Genomic DNA, 14,193 nt, shown 5'->3' on the forward strand with positions numbered 1-14,193 from the left:
CCATGGGGAACAGAAGTGAACGCCGCCTTCAAAGAAAGTAACCGGGTTGAGAGAGTCACACAAAACGATTATGAGACTGGGCGCAAGGTTTCAAGGAGGAGTCCAAACACAAGTTAGAAGGTCACAAGCCCCGAATGGCTAACGTCTCGCAACTCCACCATCAGGGCGGTGCAAGCGTCGGGCAGAACGCAAGCTGCAGGCCCGGACTGTCCTGGGTTAGAGTCCCCTCTTCACTACTCCTTCCCCTGGTGATGCTGGATGCCGGGGTCTGCATGTGTGCGCCCCCCACCCCCAATTCACGTCTTGGAATCCCAGCGCCCAAGGCATTAGAAGGTGGGGCTTTTAGGAGGTGCTTAGGTCATGGTGGAGCTCTCAGAAAGGGATCGGTGCGCTTGAAGAAGAGATTCCACAGAGCTCCCTCCACGTCCAGCATGTGAGGACACAGCAGACGTGTGTGACCTGGAAGAGGGCCCTCGCCCGGCTGTGAGGCACCTGTCCACCAACTGCCAGCCTCCAGGACAGTGAGTAGTCAATTCCCGTTGTGGACAGGCCACCCCGCCTACGGTATCTCATAACAGCAGCCCGGGGGGAGGGGGGCTGCGTCCCTAAGAAAGTTATTGTCTTTGAGCCTTGATTAGACTCATGCTAATTCGGAAAGTAATCACGCTCCCTCTCTTGGAAGGATCCCATGAATCCAGGCATTTGTATTATTCCCTTGGCTACTTCCTCTTATGGGCTTTGAGAAGAATAAGGTTTTATGCTGGACAATGAACAGACAGGTGGACGGAGAAGAGAATGGAGAGCATCTTGGGTGGAGGGAAAAGTTGAGTGAAGGTGAAGTTGGAGTTGGGGGGCTGTGCCCTCCTTGCATTACTGACACTTTTAGGGCCCTCCCCTGTCTCCCCTGCTGGTCACTCACTAACACCTTCCATCTTTCTGAGAACTGCTGTCAAGTACCAATTCCCTGGTGCTCAGCTCTCCCTTTTTACAGTAAATATAATATCCCATCTATGCCCGGAAATGGAATTCAGAGCTAATGTAACTCACCAGCCCTTCAAATTAATAAAATGCCCTCACTGTAATATGTGAAAGATAAAAAAGTACCTATAATGAAACAATATGTATATCAATATGTAAATGCTCGGACATGACTAGGAAACCTAATGATGTCCGATGTTTGCTCCCACCTATAATAAGGTTGGATTTAAGAGTAATAAGATCAGGAACCATTCCGTACAGGAAAATGGAAGCAGGAAAGGCACAGGAAAATAGGTGAATAAAGACCAGCAACCAGAAAGAAAGGACAGGGGAGACTTTTTGGAAAATGGTAAAAGGGAAGGGGGGAAACAGCCTTAGTTGAAATAGAGATAACAGGTCAAGACTATCAAAGTGAAGAAACAATACTTTTGCAAATGACCCTCACTTTATATATAAGTATAAAAATAAATGGGATGGGACAGTGCTTCCTTGTCCCAGAAGGCAGACCTTTTATCTTGACACCACACCCTGTGTTGATCTGTTCAGTCCCTGAACGTCTGTTACAAACACCCGAGAGAGAGTGTGGGATGCAGGCTGGAACTGTGTTCCGCAGAAGTGGCACGTCTACACTCCTGGCCCCCTCAGCCATTCTGACTTCAAAAAAGACTGAATGCCCGTATACTTCCCGGTGGGCAGTGCTGCCCCTGTCAAGAGCCACTGTTCTGAGACGTTAGTTCTGGCTCTTGTCATTCTCTGCACCTCAATTCCTGCCACTGCCTTGGGTGAGCTCAGCATTCTCATGAACACCCTTCAAAACGCCAGCCTCTAACCTCCCTGACTCCGAGTCTCAAACCACCTTCCCCTCTACTTTGCTTCGACCACTCATGGGGCAGACCTCGAGACTCAGCCATCACCAGCAGCTATTTCACTACTGAAATATTAAATTCAAACTTTCCAGTAGGACTTCGATCTCTAATCCCTTGTTATTCTTCCCATACCTACTGTCGCAAGGACCTCCAGAACTTTCTCATTTCTTTCCTGCTTGTCTAGCAGCCCTTCACTTCCATGGGCCACCGTGTCTTCTATTTTGCTAATATTCTCAAATCTCTTACACGCTGTCCTTCTATCACACTTCCTAAGGAAACCTCCAGTCTAAGATCAATCCAGTGGCCCCTCCCCACACCCACACCTAGACAAGTCCTGCCATACATTCCTGCTCTCCATGAATAAACTGGATTTACACGCTCTCCGGCAATTATTCTATGTTCTCCTATCGACTGTATTTCTCACATCCCTATGATGGTAGCTGCAACGCTCCCTTTCTCTGCAGTCATGTGGGAGTCTCCAACTGGCTTACATACCCCCTACCACCAAACAATTGCCAAAGCCTGTCAATCTTACCTCCTAGATATCCTGCAGGTCTACCCTCTTGATTGCCGCTGGGGCCACCCTCGTTCAAGGTGCTGCCGTGCTCACCTGGGTGGAGGGTGAACCCCTGGACCAGCCTCCTTAGCTGTCCCACACCTGCTCACCAGCCACTTTAACAACCCCCCCCCCCATCGCCAGCAGCCAGAGTCCTTCTAAGGAGCTATTCTGATCCTGTCATTCCCTTGCTTAACATCCTTGGAAATGGTTTCTAGCGGCTCTTCCAAAAAAAAAAAATAGAAAATCTTCACACGGTTTACAAGGCTCTGCGGGACCTGGTCCCTGCCTCGTCCTCCTGCCTCAAAGCATTTGCCCAAGTTCCTTCCTGTGTCTGGAGCCCAGGGAGTTCTGATATGTCAGAGTTTGGCTCAAACAGATCTTCCTCAAGCAAGTCTGCAAGACCGTCCTGACCCTTGCCGATTGTGTTTCTCATTTTTAGGTTTCCAGAGCATCCTATCTTCCCAAAACCTAAAAGTCGCAATCCAACAACTGGGTAACACATCACTTCGTGGTCTCTTTCCCACTAGACAGAGGTGCTGTGAGGGCAGGAATCCTGTTATGTCACTTACCATCCCCCTAAAGCAAGCCCTCGATAAAAACCTGCAGACGCAACGCAGCTCCTACGTTGCCGCCGCCACCTCCAGCTCAGCAGACCTCATCTAGTCCAGAGATCACAGAAGCCACCAAGTGGAAAGGTCTTCGAAGTCCCTTCTAGAAACTTCTATATCTAAACCCATCTACACCATCATCTAGGTGCTTCTCTGCGGTCATACACTCATTTACACCTTCTCTCAGAGATTCCCTTTTCCTGAATCTTCATCTCTTCCAGCTAGTTCCTTTCTGTCAGCACTTAAGCGAATAAATTCTCTCCTACCTTCAAACAACAACAAACTCCCCTTCACCTTACGAGGTCCCTCAGCCACTGCTCCCTCCTGTCTCTGCCACCCTGGTTCCGGCTTCTGCCTCCAGTGCACACAGAATCAAACAGAAATTCTCTGACGGGTTTATACAGATTGCACGTTGGGAGCTACACTGGTGTCCCTAATTTCCATTCTTGCCACTCCTTCCCATGCCCCGCAGCTCCAGCTACGTGGGGCTCCCCTGCTTCCGGAGATGTGGCAGGTTCTCCCTTGTGTTGCTGGGGACTCATCACATGCTGCCTGCTTTTGTAAGGACACTCCTGTCCTCTTCATGTGTTTTTTGTTTTTGGGTTTTTTTGAGAGACAGAGAGAAAGAGAGGGAGGATGGGGTGGGGGTGGGGGCAAGGGCAGAGGGAAACAGAGCCAGAGGGAGAGTCTTGAAGCAGACTCCGCATTGAGCGTAGAGCCTGACAGGGGGCTCGATCTCAAGACCCTGAGATCATGACCTGAGCTGAAACCAGGAATCGGACGCTTCACCAACTGCGCCACCCAGACGCCTCGACAGGTGCTAACTCGTGTTTGTTGTTTCAGCTTAGATACGCTTTAGGGAATCTGCCCCAACAGTTTAAATTTGGGTTTGGTACCAAGTTCATGCGTTCCCTTTGCTCCCAATTCAAAGGACAAATCACACTATACTCTAATTGTCTGTTTAGCGGTCTTTCTCCTCCAACGGCCTGTGAGCTCTGTGAAAACAGGGGCGTCATCTACTTGTTCAGCAGCTGGCAAACCGTAGGCACTTGTTAGTTTGTTTCGTTCATTTCAATTATAGTCAGTAATTAGGCTGTTCTGTAGGTAAAACTATTTGCCGAGTGAAGCAAAGGAATGGGAGCTAAACCTAACAGCATCCGCATCCAGCATGCCTGGACAGGATGGCGAGGGAACGTGCTCACGTCCCGGAGAGGAGGGGGTGGGGCTTACATCTGAACTGGGCTCTCTGGCTCTTAAAAAACAGAGAAGCAGAGGGGAAGGTGATGATTCGGCTGTGGACCAGCAAGTTCCAGGGAAGGGACTCGATCTACCACCTCTCAGGACTGCAGTGGAACAGAGAGGACGAGGCAAGGGTGCCCTTGTGAGTGCAGGCCCAGCAAGGCAGAACTCGGGACCACGAGCAGAAACGAGATCCCGAGAGAAAGGAGGAAAGTGATGTACCACTGACTGCGAAATGCCAAGCACCATTTGGGGCGTATGTATCTGACCCACTCTGAGGGTACCAAAAATATTTAATGTGCTAAAACTTACTCTTTACTAGAAAACAACAAAGAAAAACAAGGGGGATTACAAATGCAGCTGTGTTCTCTGTACAAATGATGCAAACTCAGTTATATATGCTCGAAGAAAAAGAAGCGAATAAAACACTAAAACTTAACAAGCATGTCCAGGGCTGCCATGCCCACCCTCAGCCCCAGCACCCGGAACCGAAAGGGTGACATGAATTGACTGTTTCTTCAGCAGGTCTCCCCTCTGGAGTGCTTCCCAGAGTGTGAGATCCTTTGTTGAGTGAGAGTCTAGCTTTTTTTTTGTTTGTTTTCTTTTTTTCTTTCTTCTCCTACCCATGCCAAAAAACACAATGATTTATTTTAACTCTGGAAGAAAAAAAACTAGGTGTGTTTGAATTGCGGGGCGGGGTGTGGGGGGAGAAGTATGCTTCTCTAATAGGACACCTGACATTCTGACTGTACTCGATCCTACCCCTTTACAGAACCTCTTTGTTGTGAGCTTGCTTCACGGCACACTCATGGGAGCACGCCAAGAATGGGCAGTGGCACATGATTTTATTTGAAAAACGTTCCCTAGATACGAGGGCATCATCTTCAAAGGTGGGAGTTTCCTTATAAAAAAAAGTTAAAATAGGGATACAGTTTCCATTCTTCTTCTTTTTTTAGAGATTGTATTTATTTATTTGTCGGGGGGTGGGGGAGAGAGCACAAGCAGGGGGAGGTGCAGGCAGAGGGAGAAGCAGGCTCCCCGCTGAGCAAGGAGCCCCATGCGATGCGAGACCCAATCCCACGACCCTGGGATTATGACCTGAGCCGAAGGCAGTTGCTTAAGGACTGAGCCACCCAGGCATCCCACAGTTTCCATTATTCTTACTACAAAATTGTCCCGAGGGCCTCCAAACAGCATTTTCCCTGACAAGCTCTTGGATTGTGAAGTTCTAGCATTTTTCTTTTTAGATCTTCACCTTAAGATCACCACCTAGCTCCACAGCCCCGTTCTCCCCTGGCTAGGCGTAAGTCACAGCACTTTTGGGTGGCCGCTTTGTATTTCGGATACAGTATCTATTTACACTGCGGGCCACTTGAGGGACACAGAGAGTCAGGCTCATTCTGCAGCAGGACAGATTCATTTCCCCTTTGATACAGCAACTGTAACCACAACTGGTGAAATACACGTACACATCTGCATATAAATTGGCTACCCTACAGTTTGTTTTCAGTTGTGCTTGTGAATGCGTAAAGAGAAAGAAGAGGGGCACCTGGGTGGCTCAGTCGGTTAAGCGTCTGCCTTCAGCACAGGTCATGATCCCAAGGTCCTAGGATCGAGTCCCAACTCAGGGGGAAAAAAAAAGAAAAGAAAAAGAAAAGATATCCACTTTAAAAAAAAAGAGAAAGAAGATAATCTAAATTGCGCATTATTTAAATCACAGACAATAGGCTTTGGAAAAAATAATGATGATGATGGCAGGCATGTATTATACGGTTAACATACACCATTACTAATCCTCAAGAGATCCCTGCGAGAAAGGTATTACCATTCTAATCTTACGAGAAAATGAACAATGAGAGGTGAAGGAATTTTCCCGAGGTCACACGCATCTGGAGTGTGCCTCAATTGGTGTTCAAAAGCCTGTCTGACTCAGAAGGTCTGCGCTCTTTCCGTCCTATCTCCTTATCAAAAGAACGTCAACAAAATGCAAACTCAGGTAGCCAGTTATCCGCTGTCCGATCATGCCTGTAACCCGTAGCTTGCCCCACACCGTGGCCAGTGATGACTATCTGTGCTTGCGGATTACACAGAGAGCCCGGCTACAAAAAGTGGAAGTCAGGTCTGGGGATCTCAAAACTCGTTCTGTGCAAAACCTCGGGCAAGTCCGTATGAAACTTACTGAGGACAAAATATGGTAGGCCTGGCTGACATACACAGGGCATGTGTGTCAGCATTTACATTTAGGACGAAGGAAATAAAATACAATGATGATAGGTAAGCAAAAGCCAAAAAAAAAAACCTTAAACATCATTTTGGAACTCATTAATTTGGAATCCAGGCAGTGAACTAAAACTGATGTTTCTCTAGCTTGAAAATAACACAGAAGAATGTTTCTATTCAAACCAAAACATGTAAATATGTATCCATTCCATTTTTCTTTAATTCTATAAGAATTTACAAAATCAGCTTTGTGTGCAAATGCAAGAAAGAAAGACTAAAGCTATGACTTCCCATGAGTTGATATTCTTATAAAAACTGTATCAATTAGATAATTAAGATAATTTGAGGAAGACATACTGTCTTTAATTACTTTTGTACATTTAATTAATAACTCCTTCCTGAAAGTAGGCAATGTGTGTGATTTTATATAAAGGTTCATTCATTTTAGCCAAAGAAATACAGCCTACTCAGGGTGTCAATAATGATGCTATTAAAGTTTCTGTTTAAAACTTTACACTTAAGAAAATATTCACATTAAACTAAATGCAAAAATGCCTTTATCTTAAAAAGAAGATTTTTAAAAAAAATCTAAATGCAAATTCCCAGCCTTTGTTTATATACAGGGAGAATTTAGGCATACACAATGCCTTTGCCCCAAATGACCTCCACTTCTGCTGACATTATTGACCCATTATCCATGTAATCCTAAGACGCTGACTGCTTTCACTGTTCTATTTTCAGAGTTTCTTCTTTTTATTCCATGGATGTGTATAAGGGTTCATGATTTGTAATAAATCTTTATGGATGGAAAACAAGAAATATGTTTTTATGAGAATGCTGGCATCATATACTCTTAAAATTAATTCATAGTTGATGCACAGAAGTTTTTCATGCTGTAGACATGCCCCCCCAAGATCTACTTTCTGAATCTGAAACAGACACATATCATTAAAAATCAAAAAAAGCTAAACGAGTGGAGAAAGTTTTGAGAAATAAAACCAGTGCCCACAGTAGCACTCTGAAACTCTAGGAGCACTCAAAGACTGATCTAAACTATGGTTATGGTGTTCTCATATACTTAAAAAAAAAAAAAAGAAAGAAAAATTATGGACATACTCGGTGGTATTGTCCTTGAAGCTTCAACCATTTACTTATTTATGTGTTAGTGCAGACCGAGTGAACGAGTACCTACTGGAACAGTAAGGTACTACTACTGTGAAAATGATTTAATTGCAATCAATGAAATGTGAATATATTTTATTTATTTTTTTTATTATTTATTTATTTAATTTTTTTTGAGAGAGAGAAAACACATGAGTGGGGCAGAGGGGCAGAGGGAGGAGGAGAGAATTGTAAGCAGGCTCCACGCCCAGCATAGAACCCAACGCAGGGCTCCATCTCAGAACCCGGAGATACATGACCTGAGCTGAAATCAAGAGTTGGACACTTAACTGACCGAGCCACCCAGGCGCCCCTGAAATGTGATATATACATATATTTTTAAAGACACTCACGTAGTCTACAAAAAAAAAAATGACAATAACGTAAGTTCTACTTGTAAATGTCCAGCGTAGCATTTAGTTGCAGTTTTTGTTAAGACTAATAAGCATCAAAATGAATTTAATAATGTAAATAAAGACAAGCGGTACCTTACACACGAAAGGACAATCGTGCCGAAGATGACAGTGATAATCCTCTGTTAGGAAAGAAACTTCTCAGAAGGAGATAGATACGGGTAGAGGAGATTGGCCAAATTAGTCTTAACATGCTATGTATTCAGGTAACAGTCAGAACGCGATTAATAAAATCCATTCTTGTTTGGATTTCTGTGCGGTATTAAATTATAGGCTGGAGAGAAATCTGTTGCTCTGATCAAGTACTTTTCACTTTTGCTCATGATCTTTGTCCATCTTGACACAGACACGAAAACGGCGTATTGTGTGAAAGCCCCTCGCAGGGATGCAGTTTTTACTACGTGTTTACCTCCAACGGACCTGCCCTGCTTAACACGAAAATTCTTCCACATTTTCCCCCAGACATTTTTATAGTATTGGCCAGACTTGTTCCTCTCACTACCCAGAGAAAAATATCAAAATTGCTAGACTCTCCACTCAATATCCAAACGGCTTTTGTTACCCGAAAAAACACACTTACTCATCTGATTTATTACAAGACAAATCAAACGAAATCTCTAGGTATCCTTCAGCTCAGGCATGTACCCACTTATCCTATTGTAGCACTTGGACTTTTGTTGCTCTAGGCATAAAATGACAACCACCATGCTATTATACTTGACTCACGATCTTACAATGATCACAATAGTGGGTGGCTGGACTTTGTGTGGGAGAGTGACAAATTTGTTTATAAAACTAAATTTAAAGTTCCCTTGCAATCAAACCATATAGAAAATACAGCAACTTAGCATTTCATAACAAGCCCAGCCAGAGGTTCAGGGCTTTTCTCTTCTGTTGCTTTCATAATGGAAGAAAAATCCTATTAACGAAGCATCAGCTCGTACGCTAACGTCAAAAAAAGAAAAAAAAAGTGGGAAGCTTGCTGAAAGAGCATCATTTTTTCCAAAGTAGCTATTGAGACCAGACTTCCACAGACTGACTCAAGTTCTCATCTTCCTTCTATCTCAGGGGTATGATGAGTCAATAAAATTAAAAGGTCAAAATAAACCCACTCCTGAGTCTTCCTAAGCTAAGCAGAAGAGGACACGGGCAGCTTGCTTCAGAGTCCGTTCAAAAACGTGACCTTTTCAACAAGGCTACCACAGTCTGATTCGAAATCCTGATTCCCCTCAATCGGCCCTGCTTTTACTGTCTTTCCCCGCATTTACCACCCTCTGGAGCTGTATAACTGACTTTATATGCCTAAAGTATATCAAATCTGTTTTTCTGTCTATGTCCTCCCATTAGAATGTAAACACCACGAGGGCAAAAACATTGGTGTTGTGTGTGAAGGGCCCCACGTGCCTAGAACGGTGCCTGGCACGGGTAGTACTCCATAAAAATCAGCTGAATGAACTTAATTGTGATTTACGCCCAGAAATGAAGCCAGAGTGTAAACATTTAAGATACGTCAATGGCATAAAAAAAGCCAACTGTGATTCTAATAAAGATGCTATTTACCTCCTATGCACAAGGACTATAACTTTGAATCCAGCACACGCTCATAAATTCGACCATGACTCTTGACAGTTGTCTATATAAAATCCTCCGGAGCAGACTCGAATTCCTACAAGCCTTCAATCAAAGTTCATCCACAGTGATGAGAATTTTAATAAACATAGTAACATTTATATTCCGTTTCGAGTGCTTGCTTTTCTCTCTGCTTTACGTGCAAGACTTTTTGTTCTGCCATAGTTTTGTGGAAAAATGATGACAGTCTCATAAAGGTCTATTTATTCCAACTGCCTGTACAAAGCCGTCTTTAGACAGCATATGACACTCAGCACAAAGGAGGGCAGAATGGCACTTAAAGCTCAAGCTGGAAATGTGAAATATATATAAAGATTTATTATTAGTTTCCTCTTATGCCTCATAACCAGACAGAACAAGTCACAAAGTGTCTGTAGCCACATGATGAATTTTGCTCTTCTGTTGGCTTAAACTGTGAAGTGTTTTAGTAGCTTTTTAAACACCAAAGCTTTCTCTCCACTCCCTCCCCTACAAACACACAGACAGATTATTTGGCTTTATTACTTTCCTTTTTAAAAAGTCAGGTCTCACTGAAGATAAAATTTATGCAGAAAAATGTACGAAATGCCTGACATTTAGTTTTAACATACTTTTTGGGAAATGCTTTCAAATGCAGAAAGTAGAACAGAAAATGTCACTACACTATTTTAGTGGCTAAAACGCGGCTCTGGAAGAGCACCTTTACAAAATGAAGAGAAAAAATTAAATACTTGTGAGCAAGGCTCAAAGTTCTCAATTGCCATAGTTTTGCTAAGTTAACAACTTGGTCTATTTTAATTTCTTGAATGTTAAGTCCAAGGATAAAAAGCATGCACTATTACGGTAAGAAGGTAGAGCAAATAATACCGTGGACCTCTTTAGCGATATTTACCTTACCGTTTCAAGGCAAATACCATTATTCCCAATGGCTTTGAAAACAGTGGGAAAAACAAATGAGGCTGGAGGAGGTCCAGGCTGCTCATACTCTCCTCTTTCCATCTTCCTACACACGTTGTGGGAGCCAAGACACTGCTTCCTTAGTATAGGATTTCTACCATCATGAACAGCTAATTCAGGAACAATCCAAAATTTCTAAAATTTGAATCCACTGCTTGGTTACCTTTTTTAGCTTCTCAGTGTTTCAAACAGAGGTTGAAACATTAGCAGAAGCCTACTCATATGTGAACATTTCATGTTTCTCTTGCATTTTCAGTTAACAATGTAAAAAAGAGAGGCAACAGGCCCAAGATGGAGTCACTTACGCTAAGCCCACATCACCAAATCAAGACTTAATACCTAACCTAATTAACTGCAACCTCTCCCAGGACTGGACTCTTAAGCCAGTCAACCTAGAATTACCTGCTCAGCGCCAGTGAGGTAATTTGCCTGAGAGACCCCTGCCGACCCCCAAAGAAAGGTGACCATGCCTGAAACAAGCTACACTTTTCTAGTAACTTCCTTGTCCTGCCCCTTCTGCCTATAAAAGTCTTCCATTTTGTACAGCTCTTTGGAGTTCAATCTGCTAGATGGGATGCCGCCCAATTCATGAATCACTCAATAAAGTCAGTAAGATCTTAAAGATTTACTTGTTGAATTTTAGCTTTTAACAGATTTTGTGGCAGTGGTAGGATCTGAAGAAAACTTCTGACACCTCTGGGGATGATGAGAAACACAGGTGTGATATCTATGAACCTTCGAGGGGTAAGGTTCCCCCAGGTTCTGGGCTCAGCTCTCTTTGCATCAAACGCCTGATCTAACTGGTTTTCCAATCCAGGACTTAGCGGGTTCGCTCGATCTGGCGGATGGGTCTACTCTGAACTCTAGTCCTAGCCCTTATTTGGTCCAGTTTCCCGTTGTTGGGAATGGCTGGTGGGTTCGACTAATGCTTCTTCTTTTTTTGACCAGTCTTCCATCACATCTCTTTGGTTACTGCTGGTGCTTGTTTGGCTGCTTTGTGTGGGTAAAGGCTCTTGCCAATGGGAATCTCAGAAGCCAAAAAGCCACGAACTTGGTGGACATGGATCGGTACTTCACAGCTGGTAGCACGCTCAACACCGAACTCTAAGACTCCCGGGTTAGGATAGGCTGGTCCCGGAATGGGTTAGACGGACACGAGGTCACCTGTAAACCTCAAGAAAATTTCTTGCGCAGGGAGGTACACTGTAAAACAATCCTCAACCCAGTGACACATCCCTCTGAGGTATTAGCTTGGCTCAAGGAGATCCAACGGCTTAGCTAAAGAAACGAGATTCTTAAATTACAAAGAGCTGAGTGTGCCACGTCCCCACGCTCCTGCTTATTCTACGTATAAAGAACTACAGTCCCGGAAGCAATAGACAGCTACAAAAATGGCAACTCTTACTAAAGACAACCTAGAATTGCAATGGCCATTATGGGGGAACATTCCAGTTGGACAAGACCGCTCATTTAGGAAGTGCACTTGAAAGCAAAAGTTCCCAAATCAAACAGAATGAGTACACCTATTTTAATTGAAGAGAAGCTTCCAAAAGGGCTTTAAGATGCCAAAATAGCTTCATTGAAAAATTCATAGCAAAAGGCTAATGAAGAATTAAAGACACTGAGGTCCCTACAACAAAAGACAGTCAGCCAGACATAACTCCTACCGCTCCCCTCTACCCTCCTTTACCTCAATACTCACGTTCTACTAACTCTACCTGAATTGCCTTTCCACTCTGAAGAGATTATTATACAATTGTATTTAAAAATAACCCCCCCTCCCCCCGCAAGGCTACAGGAGATCATCTTCAGGCATCTTTCACTCCTTGGTCAAAAACCAAACCAAACGAAGGCCCACAGTTAAAGAATTTCCTAAGCTCAAGGAGGAACCCCAAAAGTTTTTGGAAGAATTGAGTCCTCATCATGGCCTATAACCCCGGGCTGCCAGATCTTTATCGGCTTGTGCACATTCTGGTGGGACCAGATGAAGCCCAGAAATGGACGTGAAAAACAAAATGGCGCAACCCTAAGGCTAATACTTGAGATCTTCATCATGGTCCCATTATGGACCAGAAAAGATTGCAAAATAGCAACAAATATTTTAAAAACCATTCCTAGAGTCTTAGCTGCCCACGTTGACTGGTCTAGGATTCACACGTGCACACGAGATGAATCTGACAGACTCTAAAGTCCATTTGCAAGCTCTCTTCCTATGGCACTCCAGGTTGCATACAATAAATGAGGCCGCCCAACCTGCTCTAGTTGCCCTCTTTGTAAATGGATTATCTTCTGTGATTAGTGGACTGATAAAAAGATATAAACAGGATGGCAGGCTACTGATTTGACTGAACTCATGAGGACTTTGAAACAAGACCAAAATCAAAAGTCCACCAAGTTGGGACACCTGGGTGGCTCGGTCGGTTAATCGTCTGCCTTTGGCTCAGGTCATGATCCCAGGGTCCTGGGATCGAGTCCCGAACTGGTCTCCCTGCTCAGCGGGGAGCCTGCTTCTCCCTCTGCCTGCTGCTCGCCCTGCTTGTGCACCCTCTCTCTCTGACAAGGAAATAAATAAAATCTTAAAAAGTCTACCAAGTTATTAGCCTTACAGCTATAAAAGCTACGACCTAGGCACCTAAAGTAATACCTGGGCCTCCCCCATTGCACCCTCTTAGAGTCTGTCATCAAAACACTGGACCAGGGCTCAATGTCTCATTTTTATTCAACTAGGACACTGGGGAAAAAAACCATCATCAGAGGTCTTATGCAAACCCTTCATCATCAACTCAAATGCCTCCCTATCTGCCCCCAAATGGCCCCTCTCAGAGCTGACTCTGAGGGATCCCTTGGTAAACTGCTACCAGTAATTCCCTCAAACAGCCAAGAGGAAGACTAAAAGTAAAACCAATGGAAACCTTGCCAGATTCTGGTAGATAAGGCAGCAACATTCTCTATTTTAAACCAGCTCTCTCACAGGACAACAAATCCCTCAGAGTAAAAAAGAACCTTCTATAGTGGGGGTAGCTAATAAAATTGAGGGAGTTCCTATCTCAACCTGTAGTACAGATGACTCTGGGACCTTTTCCTGAAAAAGTGTGTGTGTGTGTGTGTGTGTGTGTGTGTGTGTGTGTGTGTGTGTGTGTGTTTCCCTTGTAATACAGTACCAGTCAACCTATTAGGTAGAGACCTCCTTTCTAAAACTGAAAGGGCTAGTACATTTTGCCTCCAATGGAAACCTCACCTTAGAATTTCCTGACCAACCTGAACCTGATCTTTTATGTCCCTTATAATTTGTCCCTGATACAGAAGAGAAGCAATTCCAGCAAAACACCCCCGATTTATCTGAGGTGCCTGAAAATCTGTGGGCTACTTCTACTACTGACATGGGGAGAACAGAGTGCAGAGCCTACAAAAATTCAGATAGACATAACTAAACCTCTTCCTAAATTGCCTCAGTATCCACTAAAGCCTGAGGCCACGCAAGACCTCATACCAACAGACCTTAATCACCTAGGGGCTAACCATTCCCGGACCAGCCCCTATAACTGCCAGACTGGAAGCCTGATGGGCGGGGTTAGCAATTTGTC

At 44.1% G+C, this 14,193-nt stretch overlaps 1 protein-coding gene across 3 annotated transcripts in view; it reads right to left on the reverse strand.

The window, feature by feature from the left end:
* MPP7 (membrane palmitoylated protein 7) overlaps positions 1-14,193 on the reverse strand; it is a 297,751-nt gene that overhangs the window by 20,186 nt on the left and 263,372 nt on the right. The gene's annotated exons all lie outside the window — the stretch shown is intronic.

Source organism: Ailuropoda melanoleuca, chromosome 15, assembly GCF_002007445.2.
Source record: "Ailuropoda melanoleuca isolate Jingjing chromosome 15, ASM200744v2, whole genome shotgun sequence".
Lineage (NCBI taxonomy): Eukaryota > Metazoa > Chordata > Mammalia > Carnivora > Ursidae > Ailuropoda > Ailuropoda melanoleuca.